The 26,496-nt window shown below is 37.6% G+C and overlaps 1 protein-coding gene across 2 annotated transcripts in view; it reads right to left on the reverse strand.

Moving 5' to 3' along the window:
* The window catches only part of LOC122817648, a 551,549-nt gene extending 527,018 nt beyond the window's left edge, over nt 1–24,531 (reverse strand). The window contains exon 1 of one of the 2 annotated variants that reach the window (XM_044090709.1): nt 24,470–24,531. The gene's annotated coding sequence lies outside the window, so the exon portion shown is untranslated. Of the gene's footprint in view, nt 1–24,402 lie in introns of both variants that reach the window. The other variant, XM_044090708.1, reaches the window with a different exon arrangement.
* Nucleotides 24,532–26,496: the final 1,965 nt, after the last annotated feature.

Consider the following 26,496-nt stretch of genomic DNA (forward strand, 5'->3'; position numbering starts at 1 on the left):
CTAGGCCTCTTGGAGGGGGGGGGGGTGGCCACCCCTGATTAGAGTAATTAAACCTTCAGCCATTTTGATAATTTGCTTTTTAGGCATAGGGGCCTGAACATGTGGCCTGGGCGTCGGTTTTTTAGACATGGATCGAGATTTAGGCCTTAACAATGAAGTTGGAGTCAGTTTAATATGCAAGTCTGTAGGCCTGAATACACCCTCAGAAGCCAGTGCCTGCTCAGCGGCTCTGGACCCATCCAAGGTAGAGACATCCGCAGGTTCCATATGTGAAGCATCAAGCGGCATACCAGCCTCCAAATGGGTCTCAGTAGAGGCTTGCGAATCAGAAGTAGTGGGTATCAGGGGCTGCAAAAGCGCCTCACTGAGTACCAGCGAACTGGCGACTGGCTTAAGAGAAGCATTGTCGGCAGTTTTGTACCTCAATGGCTTGTCTTTGTCTTTTTCTTTGTGTTTTTTCGGTATTCCAGTAGTCGGATGGCTAACAGATGTCATTTCTGGATAATTAAACAGAGAACCAAAATATTTTGAAGCAAAAAATGTATCGACGACGGATAGTGCGCTGATTAAATAAAGCACAAAACTGACAGCAAGGTACGTCGTGGTCAGGGCCTAGGCAAGGAATACAGTACAAATGAAAATCCTTATGAGGTATTTGTTTCCCACAAGTAATACAATTATTAACTTTTACTGACATTGGTAAGGAGCAAGAAAAAGTTTCCCCAACGGGGTACTTAGCGTTTAGTTGAAGACTTCGGTTCTAAAACTCTAAAATGAAAATTTCAGGAGTCGGTCGACCAGCACTTGTGAACTGCTTCAGGCACCGCATGGCAAGAAAGACTGATGTCATGGCGTCGGCTGCATGTTTTATACCCCTGACGACCTGATGTCATGGAAGAGGGGACAGCAACCGACGCAGAACCCAAGACTTTGTTAATCAGGCCGACTGAGGGCAACCTACCAGCAGATTACCCAAATGTAATGACTGCAACAGTGAAACACGATGAACATCAACGTATTCCAAACAATGTGAGAAAATAGAATATTTAGTCTCTCCAAAACATCTTTTCACCATTATATGCTAATATGTTAACATTTTTTATAGCATCTCGGAGAGGTGGCTGATGTAGCATTAATACCTCTGAGTTCTTTTTTTAGAGGTATACGTTTCCTATTAGTGATAGCATGCATGAGCATTATCTCTACTTACTTAATGACTTTTGTTTAATAGGCTGAATAAAGACATCCTCTTTCTCTGGCTCTGTGGCTTACCAAAGTAACTGGGGTTCTATTAGCAGCACTACCACTAGAAAAGCTGGACAAGCTGAGAAATTAATGAAATGGTAGAGCATGCCCACCTCCTGCAGAAGGAGAGTGGGCAGTATGTAGCTATGCACAATTCCAGTGGATGATGCCTTGTGGGAGCATCTAGCCATGCACAATTCCAGCAGATGAAGCCTTGGGCAGAGAGTCTAGTCATGAACAATTCCAGTGGATGAAGCCTTGGTTAGGGCTAGGCCTTACACTGATATACAGCCTACAAGTGGGAGGGGAAACTACACTTTGATTAAATCATGCACAGAGGCATGCATAGCGATGATATGGCAACTCCTCCAGTTTCCTCCATGCATGAGTAATAGGAGGAGAGGGCATAAACTACAAAACCCACTTCCTCCTCAAAAATGGTGGTGGCACCACTTCTAGTTTTATAGATTCTTAGTCCAAGGGAATGTGGAAGCCATAATGAGAGGGAAGAACTAAATGGATCAATGCAACTGCCAGCTGGGAAGGACAGCTGATGGCTAAGGGAGGGTGGAGAAAAAAAAAAGAGAGAGAAAAAGAAATAAGGATGGTTGTGATTCATCTACAGCTGTGCATGAGGGTTTGGTAAACATTCTTAAAATTGCACCTTGAGGAGGACAAGTATTACAAACACAGTAACAGATTTTAAAATATATGTTTGCAAACTAATTTTGACTTTTAAAGGACAAGTCTTTTAAGGATTTTTTTTGTTTTACAAACTTAGCACCTTTAATCATCTACTCCCTGCTCCTATGGGAAAGATGTTTTAAACAGAGGCAGAATAATTCTGGTGGATAGACTTTCTGTAATTTGAATGACAAAGAAAGAGCAGCTTTAATGAACCCGAGACATTATAAAGACATACGATACATGAAAGCTAACAAGCATGGCAATATGCTCATTACGTTTGAACTAAAGAGTGAAAACTTTTATGGAAATATTGAGGAAAAATGTAGTAGGTGCATGTTACCAATATAATAATTTAGTGTTACTAAGTAAGTCAGCCTTGGATGTTTAGGATTTTCTTCAAGTAGACAAGCCCAAATTTTTTTTAAATTCCCAAGACACACAAAATATACTATAATCCACATTTCAGACCTATAGCAATAACAAAAGTTTCAAAGACAGCAGAGATTACCATTTATTTGCATAGTATTTTAAAATGTTATTGCACAGAAAATGCCTTTTTACATTAAGGATTGTTGAAATACATTTTAGTTCATCATACAAGTAATAGTTCATCATACAAGTAATAATGCAAACGAAACAGATATCTGTTGCGTGTTGAATTTAATCTTACAAAATACAGTTTTCTTCTTTCAAAGAAATGCATTTCAAAGAGATTAAAGGTATAGCCATGGAAGTAGCAGTAGCCCCCATTTTCACAAATTTAGTCTTAAATTAATTGAAAAATTATTTCTTTATACAAGTCATATCTTTAAGTCAGATCTTTTTAAACTAGCTATGTTATGCAATCTCTTTATTTATTTTACATTTGTTGACCGGGAATAGTCTGGCTTAGCTGTGAGGCCGATTTTCAGTGGACATCTAGGGAGAAAAGCTCCACAGTAAAATATAGTTTTCAATAAACAGAGAAAAATTAGCACAAATAAACAATTTTATATATATATATATATATATATATATATATATATATATATATATATATATATATATATACACATACATACATATACATACGCACACACACACACAAAATGTATACATACAAGGTGAGTATAGTTTTACATAATAATTTGGAAAGGAGGGTGAGAGAAGAGTAGACATAATAATATATTATAATAATAATAATACCAAAGTAAAAAAACAATACATTAAAGCTAATTAGCAATGAAATAAAAAAAAAAAAAACAGTTTTCATTTGGGAAAATAGTAGAGTCTGTAGAGGAGTAAAGTGAAGAAATGAGAGAGGTTGGAGGTGAGGGGTGATTAAAGGTTAAGACAGGAGTGAGACTTTTGTTAATACCTGAAGGAAAGAGGATTTATGAGATTATGTGAAAAGAGGGGATAAGTGAGAGGGGAGGAGGTAAAAAAATGTCTGAGGCGTAGGGAAGTAGTTTAAGGGGGATTAAAGCAGTGGCAGGACCATTGTGTTTTTAGGAAATCTCTGGTGGCAGATTTGAATTGTTTAGGGTGTTTGAGGGATCTAATTTCTAGGGGAAGTTTAGTTTGTTCCAATTTACAGCAGGGTTTCTTATGCTTAATGGTATAGATAACGCAGTGTAAATCTTGGCTCTAGATGATTGTCATTGTTGAAGTGACACCCTAACCCCATGTGCAAAAATGGGAAAAAGGAATTGTCGATGGATGGATGGATACTGAAGTTAAATTTTTTGAACATGATTCAACAAAGTTCAGATTTTGTAGCTTTTATTTTTCATATTAGTAAAACTATTGTGAATTTTCTGGATAATGTGATTAATTTTTCATCCTGATCATGGCAATTTCTCTTAAGACTTATTTACAAAGCCATGTCTTTATACATGCAAAAAATACACACCCTTTTTATATTAAAAGGGCATAATTAGAAGCAAGCAGGAGTTCAAGGCTGACTATAGGCAAGTTTATTTTATTATTATTATTTATGAGTGAATTTGAACATTTGCAGAATCTGTTCATTCAAAGGGCTATGAAGATAGTCATCATTTTGGAAAGTGTCATAGCTTACAAGCAAACCTTATATGCCCCTTTGTTAGGGATGACAATAAGAATTCTACTGAAAATTAAAATTGAGTACAAAAAATGCAAATAATGGAAGAGAAAGTCAAAATAAATTCAAATTGGTTTTCACCTTACTTTCAGTGCTGGCAGTACATCTATAAAACATGCAGTTAGAGAGAATAGGAAAATGTTCCCAGAACAGAGAAATTTTACATGTAAATGCTTCAAACTCTATGTCTGTAGGCAAGAAAGGGGGAGTGTTTGGATTTTGTTAGATAAAGAGAAACTAGTACAGAATATTTTCATCAAAGAAAAGGATACATTCAGATACACTATGTGAAAATGGTGCAGGTTTTATAAATTACAGCCCTTATCTTTGGTTGTAAACTTTTTTATGATTCTAACAGTATCCATGTAGTTTACTGTGTTACACGTCTGAGCTGTGATGCAGTTAATATAGTTAAAACAACACAAACTGTGCTCCAGAAATAGTCAGCATTATTTTGCACTATAAAGTACAAAAATGTACTTTTTAAACATACTCTTGTTCATACAAATTTTAACAAAATTTCCATGTTTTGCAAAAGACGGCATTGTACCTAGTGTGGGAAGAGGAGGCTTGATTAATGGTTTAGAATTACATAAATTATACTGGCAGATTAAATTAAATGCAAATCTAGTACCAGGGCTTAATGACCATATTAACTTTAAATGGGTGTTAAAAATTAAATATGAATTATTTATAAACACTGTAAATCTAATGCCAGCTTCATCTTTAATTCAAAAGATTTTTAATGCAGTCCTTAAAGGGCTCACATGACTGCAGGTCATATTCAGTATTTAAATTGTGTTTCGATAGTATAGTCAGTTCTGAAGACGTCATCTGTTATGACAAAAATCACTTAACTGAGTTTCTTTTAAGTAAACACAAGTGTGATATTTACATTTTTGTTTGCTTTTCACTAGGGTTACAGCCATCAACTGTGACTTTTTTGGCTTACTTTACACAATTCCAAATGGATTAGATTTTTTAATTGTAAAGTGGCTTGAATTTTATTTTTAAACTGTAGTGTCATTTATTTTTATACTTCAATAAAAAGAGTACAAGAAAAAGTGGCTAGACAGCACATATTACCGTTATTATGAAGTGCACCTACACCTGTGCACAAAATCAAACATGGAAGCAGAACAACTGTAAAGGCTGCCTGTTTAAAAAGCTCTAACAAATTAAATAAGCAAAGGTATTGTGATATAAAGTATGTGGTAAAACAGCAATAGATAATACAAAAAAAGTTTTGCCATGCTGATCTATCCAGTCTTAAGCAAACAAACTGAAGAGGTTGTTTCCCGTGCTGCTGCAGATGTTTTCTTTAGACTTGTTTGGGCTTTGGCGGTAAGAAATTATGTTAAGAAGGAATGGCGTTTTACAAAAAAATCTGAGGGAGGATAAAAGGTGGGCTGAAGGTGAAAAACTCATGTAACAATTTCAAACATAGTACAACAGATGTACATACAACTAAGATTTCACAATTCTCTTCCATACATTACTCTAACCACACAATGTTCAACCCCCCCCCCCACCCTAGTAGTCTAATTTTTGCTGCCATAAATAACTCAACTACTGAACTAAATGCCTGGATTACCATATGCAAACCTGATATTCTAGCTATAAAAGTGAAACTTGGCTTAAATCGAGCACAAACAACTATGAAATTACACCCCCTGGCTATAATAGCATAAGTAATGACAGTATAAATAAGAAAGATGTTGGTTTTCTTTAATATTTCCCTGTCACTACATTTCCTCCTAAAAAAAAGTACCTAAATTTTAATTCAGCATAGCTTATTACTTTGCTGAAAATAAATGTAAACAAATCTATATTACTGCCCTTTATATCCCTCCTGGCAACAATGCAGTTACACTGGAAAATATCCTGCATTGGGTATCCATAACAAGTCCACAAGGAAAAATACTACTAGATATTAATTAAATGCACAGAAATGGCTATCACACTTGAGTGTGTAGCCTACAACAGTTAAACAGGTAATTTAAACACAAAAATGACTTTGTTAAAGTGCAGACAGTAAAAGAAGTACAATATGTAGCTGAAACAAGCTTTTTAAATCACAAACTCTAGAAAATCAGCGTTTTAGGCGGAATTAGCTAAAGGCAGCAAGAAAATGCAGAAAAATGAAAATCACTCCAAAAGTCTTGCTTTTATCTCTCTGCTTCTATGGAACTCTGCAGGGCACCAGGCAGGAGCTTGTGGAGCTGTATACTAGCCCCAAAACCCCGCAAATGCGGACTTTATAGCAGGGAAATGAAAGAGATAGAAATTAGCCCAAAATGGCCAATAAACTACTAATTTCTGGACAATAAACTACTAATTTCTGGACTGAAACTACTCCCCCAGGGACAGGTAGGCTGCTTAAAGCTCCCTCTCTCACACAGAGGACAGTGAAACTTCATTATATCCTAAAAAAGTCCACTGAAACCCCAGTCATCATCACTGTCCTCCTTTCCTTCAACAGAAGGAATCATAGGCTCTTGAACATTTGGGATGATATTTCCTCTCCGCCTTAGTCTTCTGGATTGCCTTGAGTTAGGTTTTCGCTGAGCCATTTTGGGTTCCGGATTCATGAGTCTCACTGATTCTGCCAAAGGATTTAAGCTGTTGCGGTGCCAGGTTTTGATGGGTCCTTCTTTCCCCTCATGGCAGACTTTGTAGACAAGGATGTTAGGTAGCTGAGAACAAATTATGTAGATCTCAGATCCTCAATGGTCAGCTAGTTTATGCTTTCCTTGCAGGCCCACGTTTCTCAATAGAACTCTGTCCCCTGGTTGCAAGTCATGTATCTTCACCTTCTTGTCATAGTGAGCCTTGTTTCGCTGATGTCTTTGTCCTGTTGATTGTTCAGCCAGCTCATATGCCTGTCTGAGGTTCTTCTTGAGTCTCTCCACATAACTGCCATGAGATTGCACTGGCTTATCATCAGCTGGGACTCCAAAAGATTAAATCAACAGGAAGACTAGCTTCTCTTCCAAACATTAGGAAGTAAGGCGAGAATCATGTAGCATCATTTTTAGTACTGTTGTATGCATGCACCACTGTGGCTACATGTCTACTGCATTGATTCTTCTTCTCAGCATATAGCGTTCCCAACATGTCGAATAAAGTTCTGTTGGAATGCTCAGGCTGAGGATCCCCTTGAGGATGACAAGGAGAGGTGCAACTTTTCTGAATTCCCAAACGAGTGAGAAGTTTGTGGACAAGCTTGCTCTCAGAGTCACGCCCTTGATCAGAGTGTATCCTTTTTGGCAGGCTGTAGTGTACAAAGAACTTCTCAACTAGTAGTTTTGCCACTGTAATAGCTTTCTGATCATGAATGGGAAATGCTTGAGCGAATCTGGTATAGTGGTCTGTCACCACCAGCACATTACTGATCCTGCCTTCATCCTGTTCAGTGCAAAGGAAATCTATACAGACAAGTTCCATGGGTCCACTACTCTCCATATGACCTAATGAGGTGGCTCTGGTGGGCAGAATCTTTCTCTGAATGCAGCAAAGACATGTACGACAATAATCTTCAACATCTTGTTTCATGCATGGCCAGCAGAATCTGTCTTGTACAAGTCCCAGAGTTCTGTCATAACCAAGATGACCATGTTCATCGTGCAAAGACCGAAGTACTACTTCTCAATACTTCTTTAACCAATTGAGAACAGGTTAGAGTCTCTTTCTTATCTCTCATCCTTAATGTAGTCAGATAGAAACAATGTTCAAACCGATACAAAAGGTGAGCAGCCCTCTCTGTTCTTCCAAACACATCCTGCAGTACTCCTAAATAGTCCTTGGCTGTGCAATCTTGCTTACTCATCCTTAGGTTGTGTATGGTATCCGCAGCTAATCCCTTTAAACTTTCAGCTATCTGCTGCTGCTTCTGAGTTTCTGTGAGATCTCACTTCTCTAGGGCTTGTGAAGCCTCATCCATCCAAAATTCAAAATCTTCCTCTCCCTGAGGTGTGGGTTGTTTTCCAGAGAAGAAATGTAATTTGCGGTACCCAAATGCAGTGAATGGCTGTGTAGGCTTTAAGCATTTTTCTACAAGACTTCCCAATGCATTCAAAACTTCAGGCCCTATAGTATTTGTGGCCTGTGAAGCTTCAGTTTCTGGTGTAAGGTTCTGACCTACTTGGATAGCTTCCACAGGTATTTGCTCTGTTGCTGGGGTAGTGCACTTCTCAGGGATTTCCACACGGACTGCATTCTCACCTGAAGTTGATACACTCAAAAGGTATATGCTCATACACTAGAGGATTTTTCCATTCTAATAGGGCCAGTGTGCTCTCTTCTATAGTGTCCATGGTGCTGTCTAATAAGAATATATGGCTTACAACTGGTAAGGATTCTGTGATTTGATGTTTTTCCATGTCAGTCCATGTGACCCCTGGCAACACTAGAACTAAGCAGTGCTCTGACTGAACATTGTGCTATTTGCACCATTTAGAGGCTACTTCTGGGTTTATCTTGCTGCTGATGTTGCTTTACACATGTTCAGGGGAATCGGGAGGAGTTCTAGGCAGTGCGGGCAATCCCGGATGAGCCCCCAAATGTAGCGCACCTGCAGGTGTAGCTGAATAGTGTACGGGTACCTTCCTACCTGACTCTGGTGACACCCCTATTTACAGCCGACACACCAAAGTTGCAAATAACAGATTTTATTCTAGATGGCAACTCTAGTATTAACAGGCAACAGCACAGTGGCAAACAAATTATTGCAGTAGCACAAAGTAGCAATAAGGCAATATGAGGTATACATACAGTGAAATCACACCTCCCAGAACTCAATAAGAGAGGTCTTGTCATTCAAATATGAGCAGAAATACAATATCATTAAGCAGCAAAGACTCTATAATGCAGCAATACTAACAACAGCTATAACCTTGATCAGTTCTAATCAGATCAAACTGTGTAAATACTCTGTTATACCCTGTTCACTGGTCAGGGACTACTTATAGTCTTAGTGCCGGCATGATGGGGCCCAACGTTGGAGCTCATATGAAAACCCGGGTATTTGTAATCCACAAAGCATTAAAGGGGAAATACACACTGAGGGGTGAGTAACACGAGATCCACAGAATGACAGCCAGTACTACTTCGAGATAACGCTAAACAGTTTCAGTTCAGAAAAGGAAAAGGAAAAAGCCTAGGCATACAGTCCCAGTCAAAACTATAGCCAATCCTATGAAAGTATAAAATGGCGGCCGAAACCTCTCATCACTCCGTCGATAATATTTTGGATGTCAGGCACTGCAGGTCCACTGATGAGAAATGTAGAAAATCACCCAACAGCCATCTGGTAATCGAAAATGGCTTCCTTATAAATAGGCCCAACAGTATTCCTGTCCTTGCTGATCAGATGTAGGTGTGGGACTACTGGTTCCAGACTTCCCTCCTGATTCCATAGACCACCATACCAGGTTTTCAGAGGAGGACAGACATGATCTGCTACTTCACTTCCCTGTCCTAGACACCAGAAAAATCTGGCTTTAATGCAAGGCCCCTTATTCCTTCACCCTCTGTTTCAGTCTCGTCTCTTTCACTTTTGTTTCACACTCTTATATCAAATGAAAAGGAACTCCACCTTGTGGTGTATTGGACAAGTGCAGTCTGTTAACCATACAGTGAAATACAGTGGGAGCTACAGGAAAAAAAAATACTTGCATAAGAAAAACTGTCAGAAGCTTCAAATAAAACAATTGTGTTCATTGACACACAGCAGACTGGTGAAAAACATTACATAGACCAAGAAACCTTGGGCCATTTGGAAAAAGAAGCTACTGAGGAAGTGCAAAAATATAAAGAACAAAATCTAGACAGTTTTGAAAAGTATAAAAAACAAATATGGTCATGGGAAAGATAAAGGTATCTGATATGGTACAACAGTTATGCAAAGGAAAACAGCCAAATTAATCAATACAAAAAGAGCAGCACCAAAGATCTTTGAAGAGAAATACACGCAAAGGCATCCAGACATGGAAAATTTTACAATACAAAAAAATAAGAAAAAACAAAGAGGATTAGTAATGGAGAAGTTAAAAGAAATAGAAACTGAGTTTAAGGATTACCTGCAAAGTAAAGGATTTAGTTTAGAAAACTTAACTCAGATAACATTGCAGCAGGATAGAGCAATGGACGCCTAAACTAAGGAGAAACCAGTGGAGCAGGAAGCATCTGAGCAATTGCCATATGAAGATACTTTGGAGACTTCCACAGGAAGCCAGTACAAATGTTCAGTTAGAGTGGGACAGCAAGGAAGGAACAGGAAACTGTGACAACTCTTGACACAGTCAATGTTCTGGAGTGATAGGACAGTGAATTCCCATATGAAAGAGCAATGGATGACACAGGATAAAACTGAAGAAAGCATGGCACAGGAAGATGCTCTGGAATGTTCTTTAGAATGCCCACAGGAAATGGAGAACAAAGAATGTGCCCTCAGTTTAGAATAAAAAGAGCCCAAGAGAAGCATTGCTTGACTTAATAGAGATGGACAGATATATTAGGTTATCGAAGAAAATGGACTACAGAAGGTCAATATAACCAAAAAAGTTAGAAGTTTGATAAACAAATTAACACAGTGATTAGAACTGGCCATAGAGATTCATGTGATATAACAAAAGTAAAAAAGATATATACTACTGCGCAGCTAAATTAATAACAGATAAAGTCTTACCACAAGAAGTAAGTGAAAGGAAGGGGAGAAATCAAGTGCTGTCATGGAAGTATTGAATAGAGAAAACTATAAAGCAATTAAGACAAGAAGTGTCACTGTTAGAACAGTATACAAGAGGAAACAGATCAACAAAAATACTCAGAAAGATAGACGTGATAAAAGCAATGCTCATTACTATAACAGATCAGGATTTATCTTACACTACTGCAAATAATAAACTAAAAATATCAGCGCAGGCAGAAAAACCTAGAAGGTACACAGATAAATATAAAGGAAAAGTACAGAATAAGAAATTTACTGATGACCCCAAAAAGTATTATAGAAAATTGGGAAACAAGGTAAAAGGAATTGCAAGACCACCAAAAAAGAAATAGATACATTTTAGAGAAACATATATGAAGACTCTGTGGAACACAAAGATCATAAATGGATAGAAGAAGTAAAAGAAAGAATAAGAAGTTCAAAAGTAGAGGACACGCAATTGTATGAAGTGATGACCAGAGAGATTGAAAGAAAAGTTAAGAAAAGCTCTTAATTGAAACCGAGGTCTAGATGCAGTACCTAACTTTTGGCTAAAAGTAGTAATATCTTTGCATGAAGATTTAGCCATGATGAATAACTATTTATATGCGCACCCTGAACAGACACCAGCTTGGTTAACAGGAGAAGCAATGCTCCTACTTAAGAGTGAACCTGCAAGTTATCCTAAAAACTATAGAATAATAACTTGCCTTCAAATGATGTATGAACTATATACTGGACTTGATGCCAACAGAGTTTATAGCACTTTAGAAGAAAACTCAATCATAGCAATAGAACACAAGGGTAATAAAAAAGTCAAATGGAATAAAGGATCATTTATTGTTAAACGAAGTCATAACGGAGAACTCAAAAAATGGGAAGAATCTAAGTATGGCTTAGATAGTCTACAAAAAATAGCATTTGACAGTATCCCACATTCATGGATAAAAGACTGCTTAAAAATGTATAAGATACATCTGTCAAAGGAAAAAACTTCAAAGACCAATACACATAAGGTTCAGGTTAAGGCACTTTAATTCTTGCGGCAAGGAGACAAAAACATGCATGCAAAAATACAGAGTTTGTCTGGTCTGTAACAGGAAATAAAGCCATTCTTATACTGTTTTACAAGACATTGCCTTCTGAAGCTGACGTAATCAAATATAAGCCTACAATATTGTTTTTCACAGCAGATGTTGTTCAATATTTTCTGCTGATATTACATTACATTTCTAGATTTATGAGAAACTTTTCTTGAAAGATAACATGGCCTCGAAGACCACTAGCTAGTTACAATTATTTCTACAGTGCTGTGTTACATTTCAAGGTACTCTGCTTATTCAAGCACAAAGCAAACACAGATTATAGTTCATATTCTTCAAGCAGTCTTTGTTCTACTTATCTATTCTTCCTGCAGCTGTGTATGTTCTCATAGCACAGACAGGGCTAATTGTCTAAGTTTAATAACATTATAAAAAGCAGTATTGTTCTATTCATTATTTTCCTGACCTAGCAGAAAATCATCTGCTTCTCAATAAATTTCCTAAGACATAAACAAGATTTTAACTGTGCTGACAAAATACAAGGTCAGAAAGCATTCGCAGTTTATATGGATTTATGCAGTATGAAATAGAATAAATGTGTTAACCCTTTTGGGCTTTCTAAAAGCACTAATACACACATTAATACATATTTTCTAACAACATCCTACACTGATCAATTACATTACAACAACAATGGAACAGTGGCAAACCACTTTGCTGATAAACCATGATAAAGGACAAATTATTATTCCAGCAATAAAAATTCTAGAGTGACTCTACCACCACTGTTCTTTTGTCTTGCCCATAACCCATTAAACTGTCTGCTTAACAGATTAGGTGATGGCTGCAATTAGGCTCCTAGAAAACAACAAAGTGTAAAGACTTTTCTTTTTGCAGATGATTTAAAACTGTATAGTTCATCAGATGAGGAACTGAAATCACCTGAAGTAGTCAAAACTTTTTTCAGGTGATATAAGAATACCATTTGGTCTTGATAAATGTGCAGCTGCAGCACCAAGAAAACATCAGTTTGGAAAAAAGAATGTGAGGGAGTGTATAAATATTTGGGAATTGATGAAGGATCAACAATAAAACATGAAGAAATGTGAATAAAACTTAGTAAGGAATATTTTAGAAAACTTACATTAATACTGAAAATACATTTGACATATAGGAACAAAGTCCAGGCTATAAACTAATTTGCTCTTCCTGTCCTAACTTACAGTTTTGGAGTGATTGACTGGCCCCAGGAGGTGTTGGATAGATTGGACAGGACAAGAAGGATGCTTCATGCTCATCAAATGATTTATAAAAATCAGTGCATACCAAGATTATATATTCCCTGTTCTGAAGGGGGTATGGGCCTCCTCCAAATTGATTATGTGTATAGATCTGAAATCTTGGGACTGCATACATATCTGCTGACCTCACAAGATCCAAATGTAGTGAAAGTTTTGAAACATGAGGAGAGTAAGTCTAAGATGACTTCCCTGCTTAATTTAGTATAGACATATCGGTATAAAGCGGAAATGGAAATCAGACCAGAAGTAGATTAAAATTGGGCAGCAAATGAATGTGCCAATAAAACAAAATAAAGACTATAAGGTGAAGGATCAGATAAGAAGGCAAGAAATGTGGAAAATTTATGATGCATAAATACAGTTGCAAGTATAGAAAACTCTTGGAACAACCTCATGTTGATCAGGATTGAACACATGAATGGTTAAGGAGAGGTGAATTTAAACCAAAAGACAAATGCTTAATATTGGCAGCCCAAGATAGTGGACTACATACACATTTGTTTACAAAGTCCATTGAACATGTTGGAGAAATCGACAAATGTAGGTTCTGTAAAACAGAAATGGAAACAGTTGCACCATCTTGTTGCTGGTTATGCTATACTAATGGCAGAAGGACTGCGTACTGAAAGGCATAATAATGTGGCAAGACTATTGCATTGGGGATTGTGCAAACATTATGGTATTGATGTAGCTGAAAAACATTGGAAACATAAGCCACAAAGCATTATAGAAAATGAAGTCTACATCACATGGGATCACCCATTAACAACAGTTCAAAAACTAGATGAGAGAAAAACAGATATAGTGGTCCATGAAAAGAAGACAAAAGTAGACTTGATCATTGACACAAAGTCATAAAATACCAGGATTTGCAGGCAGAAACAAGGGCAATGTGGAAGAAGGATACCCAGACTGTCCCAATAGTAGTATGAGCAAACAGTCTTATAAAAAAAAGAAAGAATTTACAATCGTAGTTAGACACGTTACCATTATATAGAACTCCATACAACTTGCTGAAGGAGTTATTACTGGGTACATTGTAGATGCTGTTAAGAGCACTTCTGGCTAACATGAAAGACTGAAACAATACTAATTTCATGACCTTTAACCATACTTAGGAATGGTGTCCATTCCCATGATGGTATTAGAAACCCAAAAGACCTGGGAGAAATTTTTAAAAAATCAGGCAATATGAAAGGGGAGAGTGGATTTTCCATCTCCGTAAATAAGAAGTGAACTTCGAAAATAATTGAAAGTTGTGAAAAGTGTGAGATAATATCAGACAATATTAACCCTAAAAAGTCAGTAATTAAGATATGCTAGTTTTATAGACCTCCAAAACAATGCTTAATGATCTTAAAGAATCTAGTAAAAATAATGTCATCCTATTTAAAAAAAAAAAAAAAACAAACAATGACATCATTACTTATGGAATGTTTAAAAACGGGGATGCCAGTTGATGCAGTCTGCCTTGATATGACTAAGACCTCTGAGACTGCTCCACACCACAGAATTATTGCACTAGTAATCAATTATCCTGTGAAATGGATAACTATTCAATAACAAGATTAAATAACAGTTTCTACCCCAAAGTGATTAGACTTCTGAACTCAGGTACTAGTCCCAGGGGTCTGGACACATGTTGTCAGTTTTTTTGTCCAATATATATTCATATATATTCCAGGTAAGTTCAATATTTATTTATTATATCCATAGTCACTATTATTTAACCCACTCAAGTGCAATACTAGACAAATAACTTAGCCATTGTTCAATCTGTAGTGTGTTTTGTGTTACTTTAAATAGGGTAGTTAATTTAACTCAGGGGAGGGTATTCTTTTCATATATGAGTCTTGGTAAATGTCTCTGCTCTTTCATATGTGTATTGGGAGTAGTATTGTATTTGTTAGTTATGTTTATTCCTCTACTTGTATGTGCTGTTTTACTTTACTTTGTAATCTCAGGAATTGAGCTGATGCACGAAATTTCGTTTGGGCTACGCATGTCTAGAAATAAATGACAATAAAGTTTAATTTGACTAACTAAAAAAATAGCTAAGTTACTGATCTTATAGTGTAAAAAACTGGTAAAACTACCTAGGGTAAAAATGCTTAATGCTGGTGACCCTCAAGGTTCTGTGCTGGAACCGGTTCTTTCTGGAATATTTATGGCAAGCTTTCCAGGTTCCAAAAAGGTATGGTTGTCAATATGTGGAGGATTCAAAAGTTGCTTCATTGGTAATATATATAAAATTACAAAAAAACACATCAGCTACTGGAGAAAATAAAATATTTATAAAATATTTTTATTTTTTCCAGTCGCCGGTGTGTTTTTTTTGTGGTTTTTGACCGTTTCTTCAACCCTGTGCTTTTGGTCTAATATGTATAAATGACTGTTATGAATTACAAGGACATTTGGATGAATAATTTTTATGGTCAACTGCTTAGGGTTTTGAAATTTAATATCAAAAAGATGTGTGCAGTGCATTATGGAAAAGATAATTGTTGTCCTTATGTTATTAATTTCTAAATAGGGAAAGCAGATATTGTACTTGATAAGCATATACATTTTGAAGGGAATCTATTATAGATCATTAGAAGATGTTAATTGTGAGCTCAGGAACACATTTAGAACTATTGTGAGCAGGGGAAAGGATGTCTCATTGCTCGTATATAAAGCAATAATAAGCCCTATAATGGAATATGGTGCCCCTGTTTGGATGCTCAATTACAGACAACTTGAAAGATTGGAAAAGATTCAGAAATTTTTCAGTAGACAAAATAACTAACTGAGAGGGTAGGACACAATAGGAGATTAAAGGAATTCTCTATGCTCTGTTATGTATAGACTGGTAAGGGAAGAGTTAGTGGTAATTCATAAATGTTTTTATAGTAAATATCATGATGCAAGCGCTGGAATAGATAAAGGGAATCAGGTAGATACTAGGAACAACAATCGCTTTATCGTTAAATTACCAGATGTTAAAATGAAAGTTTTACAATACTTTTCTTTTTTGGGGGGGGCTCTAAAATATGACCCCACTTAATTAGGAGAATTGATCAACTAGAACACTGAGAAAGGATTAGATGCTTGCCTTTTTTAGGCAAGGCTCAAAAAAAGACAAACCCACCACCATAAATAGCACAAGTAACCAAAAACTGAGGGTAATGCTACTCAACGCCAGAAGTCTAAACCTCAAAATGCACACACTCAAGGCACTCCTCAGTATGGAGAACATCGACATCTGTGCAGTAACAGAAACCTGATTTAAGGCTCCTGAGAGCACTCCAGCACTACTAGGCTATAACTCATACCTTTCGGCCACAGAACCAGGACCGAAACACAAAAGGTGGGGGTGTATCCGTATTCATCAAGGATACCCACACCTCCAGGTTAGTGGTGCAGCACAATGCATCAGAGATCATCCATGTGCAACTAACAACGGGCAAAACTGCAATCCAAATTGTATTGTGCTACAGATCATCCACCATGGCCCAGGACCCCCATTCCAGTTTTCTGGAGACACTGGGAAATATTAAGGAAGATCCTACCAAACACCCTAATACTGGTTGATTTCAATTACCCAAACATAAACTGGGAAAACTACTCAAGTACTAACTCCCTTGCCCAACGCTTCCTAGAATTTATAAACTCGAATGCCCTGGATCAATTGGTCAACACCCCCACCAGAGGGAACAACATATTTGACCTGGTCATCACCAACATGGGCGACTGGTGTTCCACACCGGAGGTCAACCCCTTGCTGGTTAAATCAGACCATAGACTAATCACTCTGGATATCCACATTCTGCCCCCACCCCCAATCAAGGAAACCACCATGAAAAACTTTTCAAAAGCAAACTGCACATTACTTAAGACCAAGGTGGAAAGGTTCACAGCCCCCATGCTAAAGGACAATGCTGTCCAAGCTGCTGAAACCTTTACAAAAGCACTCTATGAGCATCTGCAGGAATACATGGATCGTGCCATCCCAAGTAAAACCAAGACTCACTCCTCCAAGAAAAGGAAACCAGTCTGGTGGACTCCTGCCATAAACAAGCTATACAATAGAAGGAGGAAACTAGTACAGAAAAGAGTAAAATCCCAAGAAGGGAAGACATCCCTGATCAGTATCAGCAAGAAACTATGATCCCTCATTAAATCATCCAAGGCTAGTTTCGAAAGAAAAATTGACAAGGACTCCAAAGAAAACCAAAAAGCGTTCTTTAGCTATGTCAAGAACCTATGTGAAAACTCTCAGATCTGCTCTGAGTTAGTGCAGAATGGCACAAAATACACTGAACCGACTGATATTGCCAACATTCTGGCAGACAGGTTTAGTGCAAACTTCACCCCCCTCTCACCCCCTAAAGGGCCCAAAACCATACCAGAAGAATGTAAGGCCCCAATCACCAACACATAGGTTAAAACAGCCTATCCAAAGCCAAAAATACAGCTTCAATGGGACCGGACAGAGTCCCAGGCTGTGTCTTACAAGAGCTTCAAAATGAACTAACCCCCTCACCTAAACACATTGTTCAAACTCAGCCTCTCTACAGGCTACATACCCGGAGAGTGGCGCACAGTAACAGTTATCCCACTCCACAAAGGGGGAGCCAAAATGGACCCCGGGAACTATCGCCCTATAAGCCTGACTAACCTGGTCTGCAAGGCTATGGAATGCATCATCATGGAACTCATTAACAAAGACATTGGAAACCTACAAACCTTGGACCCTACCCAGTTTGGCTTTGTTAAGGGCAGATCATGCCTCCTAAACCTGGTGGACTTCTTTGAGATGGTTACCAAGGCATTAGACGAGGGAAAGGAGGTCCACACAGCCTACCTAGACCTTGCAAAGGCTTTCGACACCATTCCCCATTCTAGTATTATAGACAAGCTCACCAGCTTGAACATAAACCCCTATGTCACAAGATGGGTTGCTAACTGGCTCATGGATAGAACCCACATGGTGAGAGTTGCAGGCCCTATGTCCGACTCAAAACCGGTTATAAGTGGCGTCCCCCAGGGCTCAGTCCTAGGACCCCCTCCTGTTCAGTATATACTTCTCAGAGGTACAGGCAAGCATAGGAGGACTATGGCTGACCAAGTTCACAGACTACTGCAAACTAGGGGCCATAATTGATTCTCTGGCTGATGCAGACACCCTCCAGATGGGTCTCACTGAGACGGATACCTGGTGTCAAAATCATGGCCTCAAGCTAAATGCCAAAAAGTGCATAGTCATCCCCTTTAGAAAAGACAAAGTACCCACGAACTACCACATAGGTGGTAGTCCCCTAAATACAGAAAATGTAATAGGGGATCTGGGGACCCAAGTAGATAGTAATCTCTCTTTTGATAATCATATTGCCAAGGTGGTTAGAAAATCCTTCAATGTGGTCCACCTAATCACAAAAGGGTTCGCATCTAGAACAAAAGAGTTTATTGTGCCTCTCTACTCATCACTCATTAGGCCCATCATAGAATACAATGCCCCATTTGGGATGTACCATCATAGAATACAATGCCCCATTTGGGATGTACCTTACAAGACACCTGCAACAGCTGGAAAGATCACAAAAGTACCTCACTAAGAGGATTACTGGCCTCAAATAGATGCCCTATGCAGCCCGACTCAAGAAACTGCAGCTGTGCTCGGTTGCTTACCGCTTACTCAGAGGCGATCTCTGCCTGACCATGTCCAACCCAGAATTGATGGACATGCTCCACCTAAAAAAAAAAACAAATCCCGGAGAGCACTCTAGAGATGTAAACCTCACCACAACGATAAACAGGACATGCTGGAGGGATAGATTCCTGTCCCAGAGACTCCCCCATGCTTTGGAACAGGATTCCAATATACATCAGGCAGAGCCCCTCACTAACACTCTTCAACAGAAACCTTGACAGGTGGATGGGAAACAGAAAATGTACCCAGGGGATCACTGCAGTGGCTCTGCTGGACAGTGGTGCAGGGAACTAATGGCTCTGCTGGTCACAGGCACAGGGAACTAATCTAAGGGGGTGGCGAAAGCCAACACATTCTGGCTAGGCTTATAAATGCCCTTGGGCAGATAGCCTAGTACTTACCTATGAACCTTTGTTTGGGTAGGACAGAGTATTTATATCAGGGTACACCAGTTCCAAACTCTGAAGACTTTCTAGGCTGTGAATTTGTTTTCTAACACATTGAACATTAAAAACAAATAATGCAATCTGGCTATCCAAAAGAGTGGAATGCCAATGCAAGACAGAGAAGAGTTTGGAAATAATGGCAAAAATATAAACCACCTCTATCTCAAAAACTTCGGAATGCTCCACATCTGTACTAAAATGCAAATAAATGAAGACAAAAATATACTATAACAACATTCAGAACAATAGCACCCTAAAGAAATTTGGGTCAACTATTAAAGAAGTCTTACATCCTGGCCAAAAATTCTACCCTAACCCCTCTCCAACTAGCTCATCACTTGAAATTGCAATAGAATTCAATTCTTATTTCATGGTATAGCGTCCTTAACCAAGGATTCCTCAACATCTAATCGCAGCTCTGCCCAAAAGACAATTACCACGACATCCACTTTCATGTTCAAACCTGTGCCTGTACCTGATATAAAACTAAACAGACTATGCCCTACCTCGACCAATGAACTTCCAAGTGATCATCTTAAAATAACAGCCAATGGCATTGCATGTCCTGCCCATATCATTATAAATACATCAATCTAGGAATCCCACATTCCCTACCCTCAGTCTCTCTCTGGGAAAAGATGCACATTACCCCTCTGCACAAAGGATGAAATTTAACAGGCATCACTAACTTTTGCCTTACAGTAATCTTACCATTCTCTACAAAATATTTTCCTTGTCCAGCACCAAATACCATTTTACACATCTACGTTCCCATTCAGTCATTATGATCCACTGACAAAAACTTCTCTCTGTCCACAAACTGATCAAATCTGCTGGGCATCTCCTGTGCTCATACCACATTGCTAAGGCCTGGAGCTCCTTACCTATAGGTATCAAGTCACTACCCTCCCTACAGTCCTTTTAAACCATTCAGGAAGACTTCCTAGCAAAATCTGGCATGCTTTTTAGCTCAACCACAAGACAAACTATATTTATTTATTTATTGACATGTGATTACCAGAAAAGTCCTGTTGGGTAGGAGCTCACTTTCAGCGGAGGCCCAAGGAGAGAAGCTTTAAAGTATTACAAAACATTTTAAGAACAATAACTTTACAATCTTCAGAAATAATACAAAAGACATCTACAATTTAAATACTCAAACCAACTTAGACATAATATAAAAACATTGGTTAAGAATAGATAAGTTACTGTATATGACAATGACTTTTTATTTAGAGAAATTAAAGGTAAGTTAGTACAATGATCAAGATGGGAGAGTTAAGGAGATGCAAGGTATGAACAGGTATTTGTTCACATTTAGGGATATAATTATCCTGGAGATGAACAAGAACAGGGCCAGCTTTTGGCCAGGAAACTTTCAGAATGGTTCTGAAGGACAGGAATGGGGTATAGACCTGATGGATACAGTTAAGAAATTCCAGGCTTTAGCAACATGGTACAACTATAGACAATGTGGACAGATGGAAGTTTTTGGTCATTGGATCATAACGACTGATTGGGAACATAGTTGTGGATAATATTATTTAGTGCTGGACAAGCAGATGGATGTTGAATAATTCTATAGCTGGTAAGAAGCTGTGCATATGTTAGCTGATGGGGTAGTTCTAACCAATTTAGGCCTTTTAGTGCTATACAGTGGTGGGTTCTGAAAGGGATATTTGCTGGGATTATCAGTCAAAAAACTGACATGAGGAAATTGCAGAACACATAAATTGCATTTGTTTCACAAGACATGGGATAAGAGATAAACAAACTCACAAGATTAAATGGATGGCAGAAAAAAAGCTAAAAGAATAAATTCCTCTATACATAAGCCAGCTCAATTTGGGAAGCTGGTTTTGTGAATAATTGAGGAGTACAGAGTATAAGATCAAGTTGTAATGAAAGGATGGTTTCATTTCTCTCTGAAATTAGGGAAATGGTATTAGCAAAATGTATTAACAATCATTTGGGGAAATGGTTTAAGATGCAAAGAAAAATATAAAAAATAGTTAATTTTCACTACTTCTTCCAGCTTTCCATACATCTCAACTGCCAGATTTTTGCCTTATATTTTCGTCTGTTTCCAATAAATTTTGCAGTTTCCTGGCAAGTCATTGAGGATTGAAGTTACTAAATAACATATATCTGAGTTTCAGACTTCATATCTTTCAGAAAATGCATGCTAATACAAAACCTATTATTCTAACAACTTTCTAAGTTTATAACAAGCAATACTTAAAAATTTGTCCCCGATTTAGGGAGAAGGTATGCAACCCCTCCCCCAATGACAATCAGGCTGGCTTGCTCCCTACCACATGACTACCACCGAGGTATGGCGATCTGACTGGCACTCCTGGGATGGACCAGATGGGCTGCATGGCTCTTGCCCATTCTGGAAGCACCCAGCTCCTGTGGCCCATGAACAAATAACACAATTGTCTGTTAGTAGTGGAATCACTGAGGGTGCACACACACACGTCTTAATGATGGAAAAAATGAACCAATTAAAAATACAAAATATGTAGAATTAAGGTAAGAGTAAACAAGCTATTTGAAAAAATGACACAGAGCATTACTTCATATTGCTTCAAGAATCTAATGCTTTCAATAAACATTGCCATATCTTTAAATCATTCCATTACAGTGTAAAAAAGTATACATTCGCTTGCTATATGCAATCACCTCTGCAGTAAATAAAGAAGCTCACAACAATTAGTCAAAGTAGAGGCACAGTTAATACAACGTGCAACCAAGAACTCAGCATTAGGAAATTGTTGGTTTAGAATGTTTTACTTCATTCTTGTGTCATAGCTCTTAACTGTTCAGATTTTCGCAGAATGTTCATATTTTTACCTTATATTTTTGATCTGTTCCTCATAGAGTTTGTGGTTTTCTGCCAAATTACTGAGTATTGAAGTCTCTAAATAACTACATACATTTGAGTTTCAGACTTTGTATCCTTCAGAAAATGCATACTAACACAAACCCTGTTATTCTAGCATCTTTCTAAGTTTATAAGAGCAATATTTAAAATCTGTCCCTATTTTCTGGGATTAATCCCCCCCATTATTTTTGGATTTTTGTCCAGATTTCTTGTGTTAAGAGGCTGAAAGGTACGTGTCACACATTTTTCTTACTGTTCCATCAATTTAACCATGAGACTAAGACTCATGTTTTAAATAGATTTATAATATATAAATCAGTATCAGAGCAGAAAATAAATATAGAGAAACGGTTTGGACTACAGTCACACCTATCATTCCGTTGAAATACAAAAGCCTTCCAATGTTTACTTTAGCTTATATATATTTTTTTAATTTACATATACCTTGATATTTATGACAATTGTTGAATATACCCTTTTAAGTGTATGAAAACAGAAAGTTTATTCACACCTGAACAAGTTGCAATTGCTTGCTTGTTCAGATACCAGAAAGCTGCATACCACCAATGAAAAAACATTGACTTTTCATTCAAATTATACACACACACATATATATATATATATATATATATATATATATATAAATAAGAGAGAGATGTAGATATATATTCAATATGTATTTTACTACGCTTACTTTGTGTGTGCGCATGTGTATTTTTTTTTTTTTGCCTACTTATTGTAACTGTTTAAGTAAATTATTCTGAAGGTTTTAAATTTTAAATACTTCTCTTACAAACTTAGAAGGTTGCTAGATTGGCATAACAGGTTTTGCAGTAGCATAAATCTTCTAAAGGATATGAAGTCTGAAACGCAAATGCCTTCATTACTTAGTGATTTCAATCCTCAATCATTTGCCAGCAAACCAAGAATTTTATAAGGAACAGACCAAAAATATGGAGGCAATAATTTAAAATTCTACTAAACTCTGCACAGTTGAGAGAAATGAGTGATGGTAATTTGGTAAAATAAAAAAATAAAAATCAGATGTTATACGTTTTAGGAATCAACACTTTTCTGGAGTTTGTGAAACCTGTTACATTCCACAATTAACAGATTTCAGACAGGCTGCTTCTGCAAAGTACAGGAGCTGGCGAGCTTTGTTAACAAGTGTATACACTAACTCACTGAGGTGTATGAAACTTACTGCCCACTAACACTACTCCTGTAGTCCACACCATGGGGCAAGAACTGCAGGACACAGCCTGCTGTAAGAGGGGTAGGGGTGGCTGGGGGAGTATCACAAGCCCATGGCAATTGGAGACAGATCCCTTCCAAGTTTCTCCCAGACAAACTCCAGCTGTATCAGGTTTCATTTCACCTGAAAAGCACTCACCTAGATTAAGGAATTACTATCGGTTTCTAGACGTAAGTGCACATGTTTCATCTGAGCAGTTCCTGCCAGACAAACTCCAGCTGTATCAGGTTTCATTTCACCTGAAAAGTGCTCAGCTAGATCAAGGAATTACTGTCGCTTTCTAGATGTAAATGCACATGTTTCATCTGAGTGTCCCCCCCCACACACACACACACTTTTGGGGGGGGGGGGGTAGTATTTAAAAATTGGTTATGGAGGTTAATTGCAAAAGGTGGACAGTTGGTCAGCACACTAGCCGGCATTAATAATGCTGTAGCTGAAAAGAAAAATAATTGCTGTAGGACTTAAAAACAATAAAAACTGTCCCAGCCTTGGTGACAAACATTATCACACACTGAAATCATTGTACAGTCATGAGCTATCTCAGTATACATTACAGTATATGTACAGACAAATGCTCAAGTTGCCAGAACCAAAGGCAATGAGATTTTAAATGTATACTGGTATTAACATATATTCTGGTCCATAACACCTACTAATTGGGCAATGCTCTGATGTAATTTGCCTTATTCTATAATAAGAACCAAGAATTCTGTCATTGCTTATTAGTACACTCATTTATTTTTTAAATAACATAATAAAATGAAACCACTCCATGGAAACCCAGTAAAGTTACAACCCAGATCTCTAGCACTAAAAATTTATATTTTGCATTTACCAGAACAGTTTGACAAAAGTTTGACAAAACAGTCAATGCATAATGTTTCAGGAAGCACTAACACAGTCTACACCAGTCATCAAACATGCGAGAAAACAGCACCTGGTATTACACTCTTCCAAGAAAGGGTGCGAACAGACTGCTGCCAGGAATTTACCATTTTAAATGAATAACAACAAACAAATGGAAGTAACATACCTCTTGAAAGAGCTGATAACTTCAGTGTTACTCTGAAGTATTTTCAAATGAAAACACAAATACATACCCTGAAGACTGATTAAATCCCCACCTGGTGAGGCTGTATATTCCTGACGCAAAAGAAAGTAGCTCCTCCCCCTCCTGGGTAGCTGCAGGGTGTGAAATTTACATTGCAGGAACAGGTCCATTAGCAATTCAACCAGTTCTTTGTTTTTGTTTCTAGCCTGTATTTATTATTAATTTGTTTATAATAACTATTCGCTGGCTATGTGTCAGTGTTTCTCTTATCTGTGTCTGATTTTCCAAAGATGTACTTGCTTTTATATTAGTATTTCATTTTGTCTTGGAAAATTAACCAGTTTGGTACTAACATTATTTATTAAAGGGGCATTCAGATTTTTGCTAGAAGACTTTGTTTACATTTTTGTGCTGTGTGAAAGTCACATGCTCATCTAGAGACTTTTCAAACAGCCCTGTTAGCAAACTGCAGGTCAGATTACACAAACTCTCAGTGGGGGTTGTTATAGCATATGCTTGCAGGTGAAGTCTGTCTTTTTGTGTTTTCCTTTCCCCACCCATAAGCAATTAAATTTTGTTAAATGACTGGATTTACTCAGCTAGAGATGCTATATTGCCACACACAGAGCCTCGGCAATAGTACTTTTGTTTCATGCTTGTTGCTACAAATCTTTTTTCCTCTGCTGGTAATTATTTTTCATGTGGTCTGCTATTAGTGTTGCTTGTTAATGTGTCTGTATTCATGCAGGTGCACTTCCACTTCTATAATCATATAGATGTTCCCTCATTTTACAGCACAGGATTGCTTTGGACAGTTGTGCCTTGCAAAGAAACCTGTTCAGTAGCAAATGTCCTAATATTCTAAAAGAATATTTTGCATCTTTTCTCTAAAAATATCATGTAGCTTTAGAACTGACTCTAATCCCTGTTCTAAAAGTATTTTCTCATTAGCTGATGATGTATGTTGTATTTCAGAAATTATACCGTACCTGTTTGTCTAATAATGATTTCATCATATTGAATTTCTTTCCTAACTTTTTCTACCATTCATTGTGGTAAAATGTTTTGAACTTTCACACCTTTCCTGAATGTTTGACTGAAGTACAGGTAATTTACACTGATTAGCATTTGAAAGTTGAGGTAAATGCAGTCAATACATTTCTCATATACTTTCAGTACCATTCCTAGTATATTACAGGGGTATTTTTTTACTAAGGCAGTAAAATGAAGCACTGCAACCAAAATCTCATGCCATTGACGACTCTATATTTTGACAAGTTACAGTAGCTATTTTTCTATGTATGCATGTAACACATAATCTATGTTTATATTCACGTGGTTTGAAAGCAACAGCCACTACGTGTTTTACTGACAGATATGCAATTCAAAGCATTCTTGAATATCTATAAATTCTGTATATGCTACATATCTGATAATGCACGTTTTTAGTGAAACTACGTATGGAGTGCACATGACTGTTTTAGAAGTGCACTTCAAGATTACTACTGTAATTGTAAACTGATACGTTACCTCTCAGATAGCAAACTGGCTAATGGGCATAGCCAGCTCTATTATTTGTGAGATATGCTCACTTCGAAAATTTACCTGTGGTATCCCTACTTGATCAATTCCAGGACCACTTGTCTCTGGTATTTACTTCTACAATGTTAAGGCTGACATCAAGAATTTGTAGCTGACCAAGTTTGGAGTTGTCTCTACCTCACCATCTGACGTCCAGATTTTTCATGAGGGACTAGCATGTAGTTGGAGCACAGCCTAAAACTACATGGCAAGAAATGCAGCACTACCACTACGTCTTTAGCCAAAACTGACCGTCATTAGGGACCTGAGCACGTTCACTGACAATTGGGTATCCTGTGATCATTATGTATCCACTAATGTTAGGAAATTCTTTTACCAAATCACCAGGGGTGATTATAGAGTATAATGTCCCCTATGGTATGTACTTGTCTAAGCACATGACCTTGACAGACTGGATTGTTTTCTCATTTCAGTAATCAAGGGTATGTTTTTCTTGAGCTACCCAGACAGCCTTAAAGCCCTTTTTCCTGTTTT

This window comes from Protopterus annectens, chromosome 13.part0, assembly GCF_019279795.1.
Source record: "Protopterus annectens isolate FY-2018-M chromosome 13.part0, PAN1.0, whole genome shotgun sequence".
Classification (NCBI taxonomy): Eukaryota; Metazoa; Chordata; order Ceratodontiformes; family Protopteridae; genus Protopterus; species Protopterus annectens.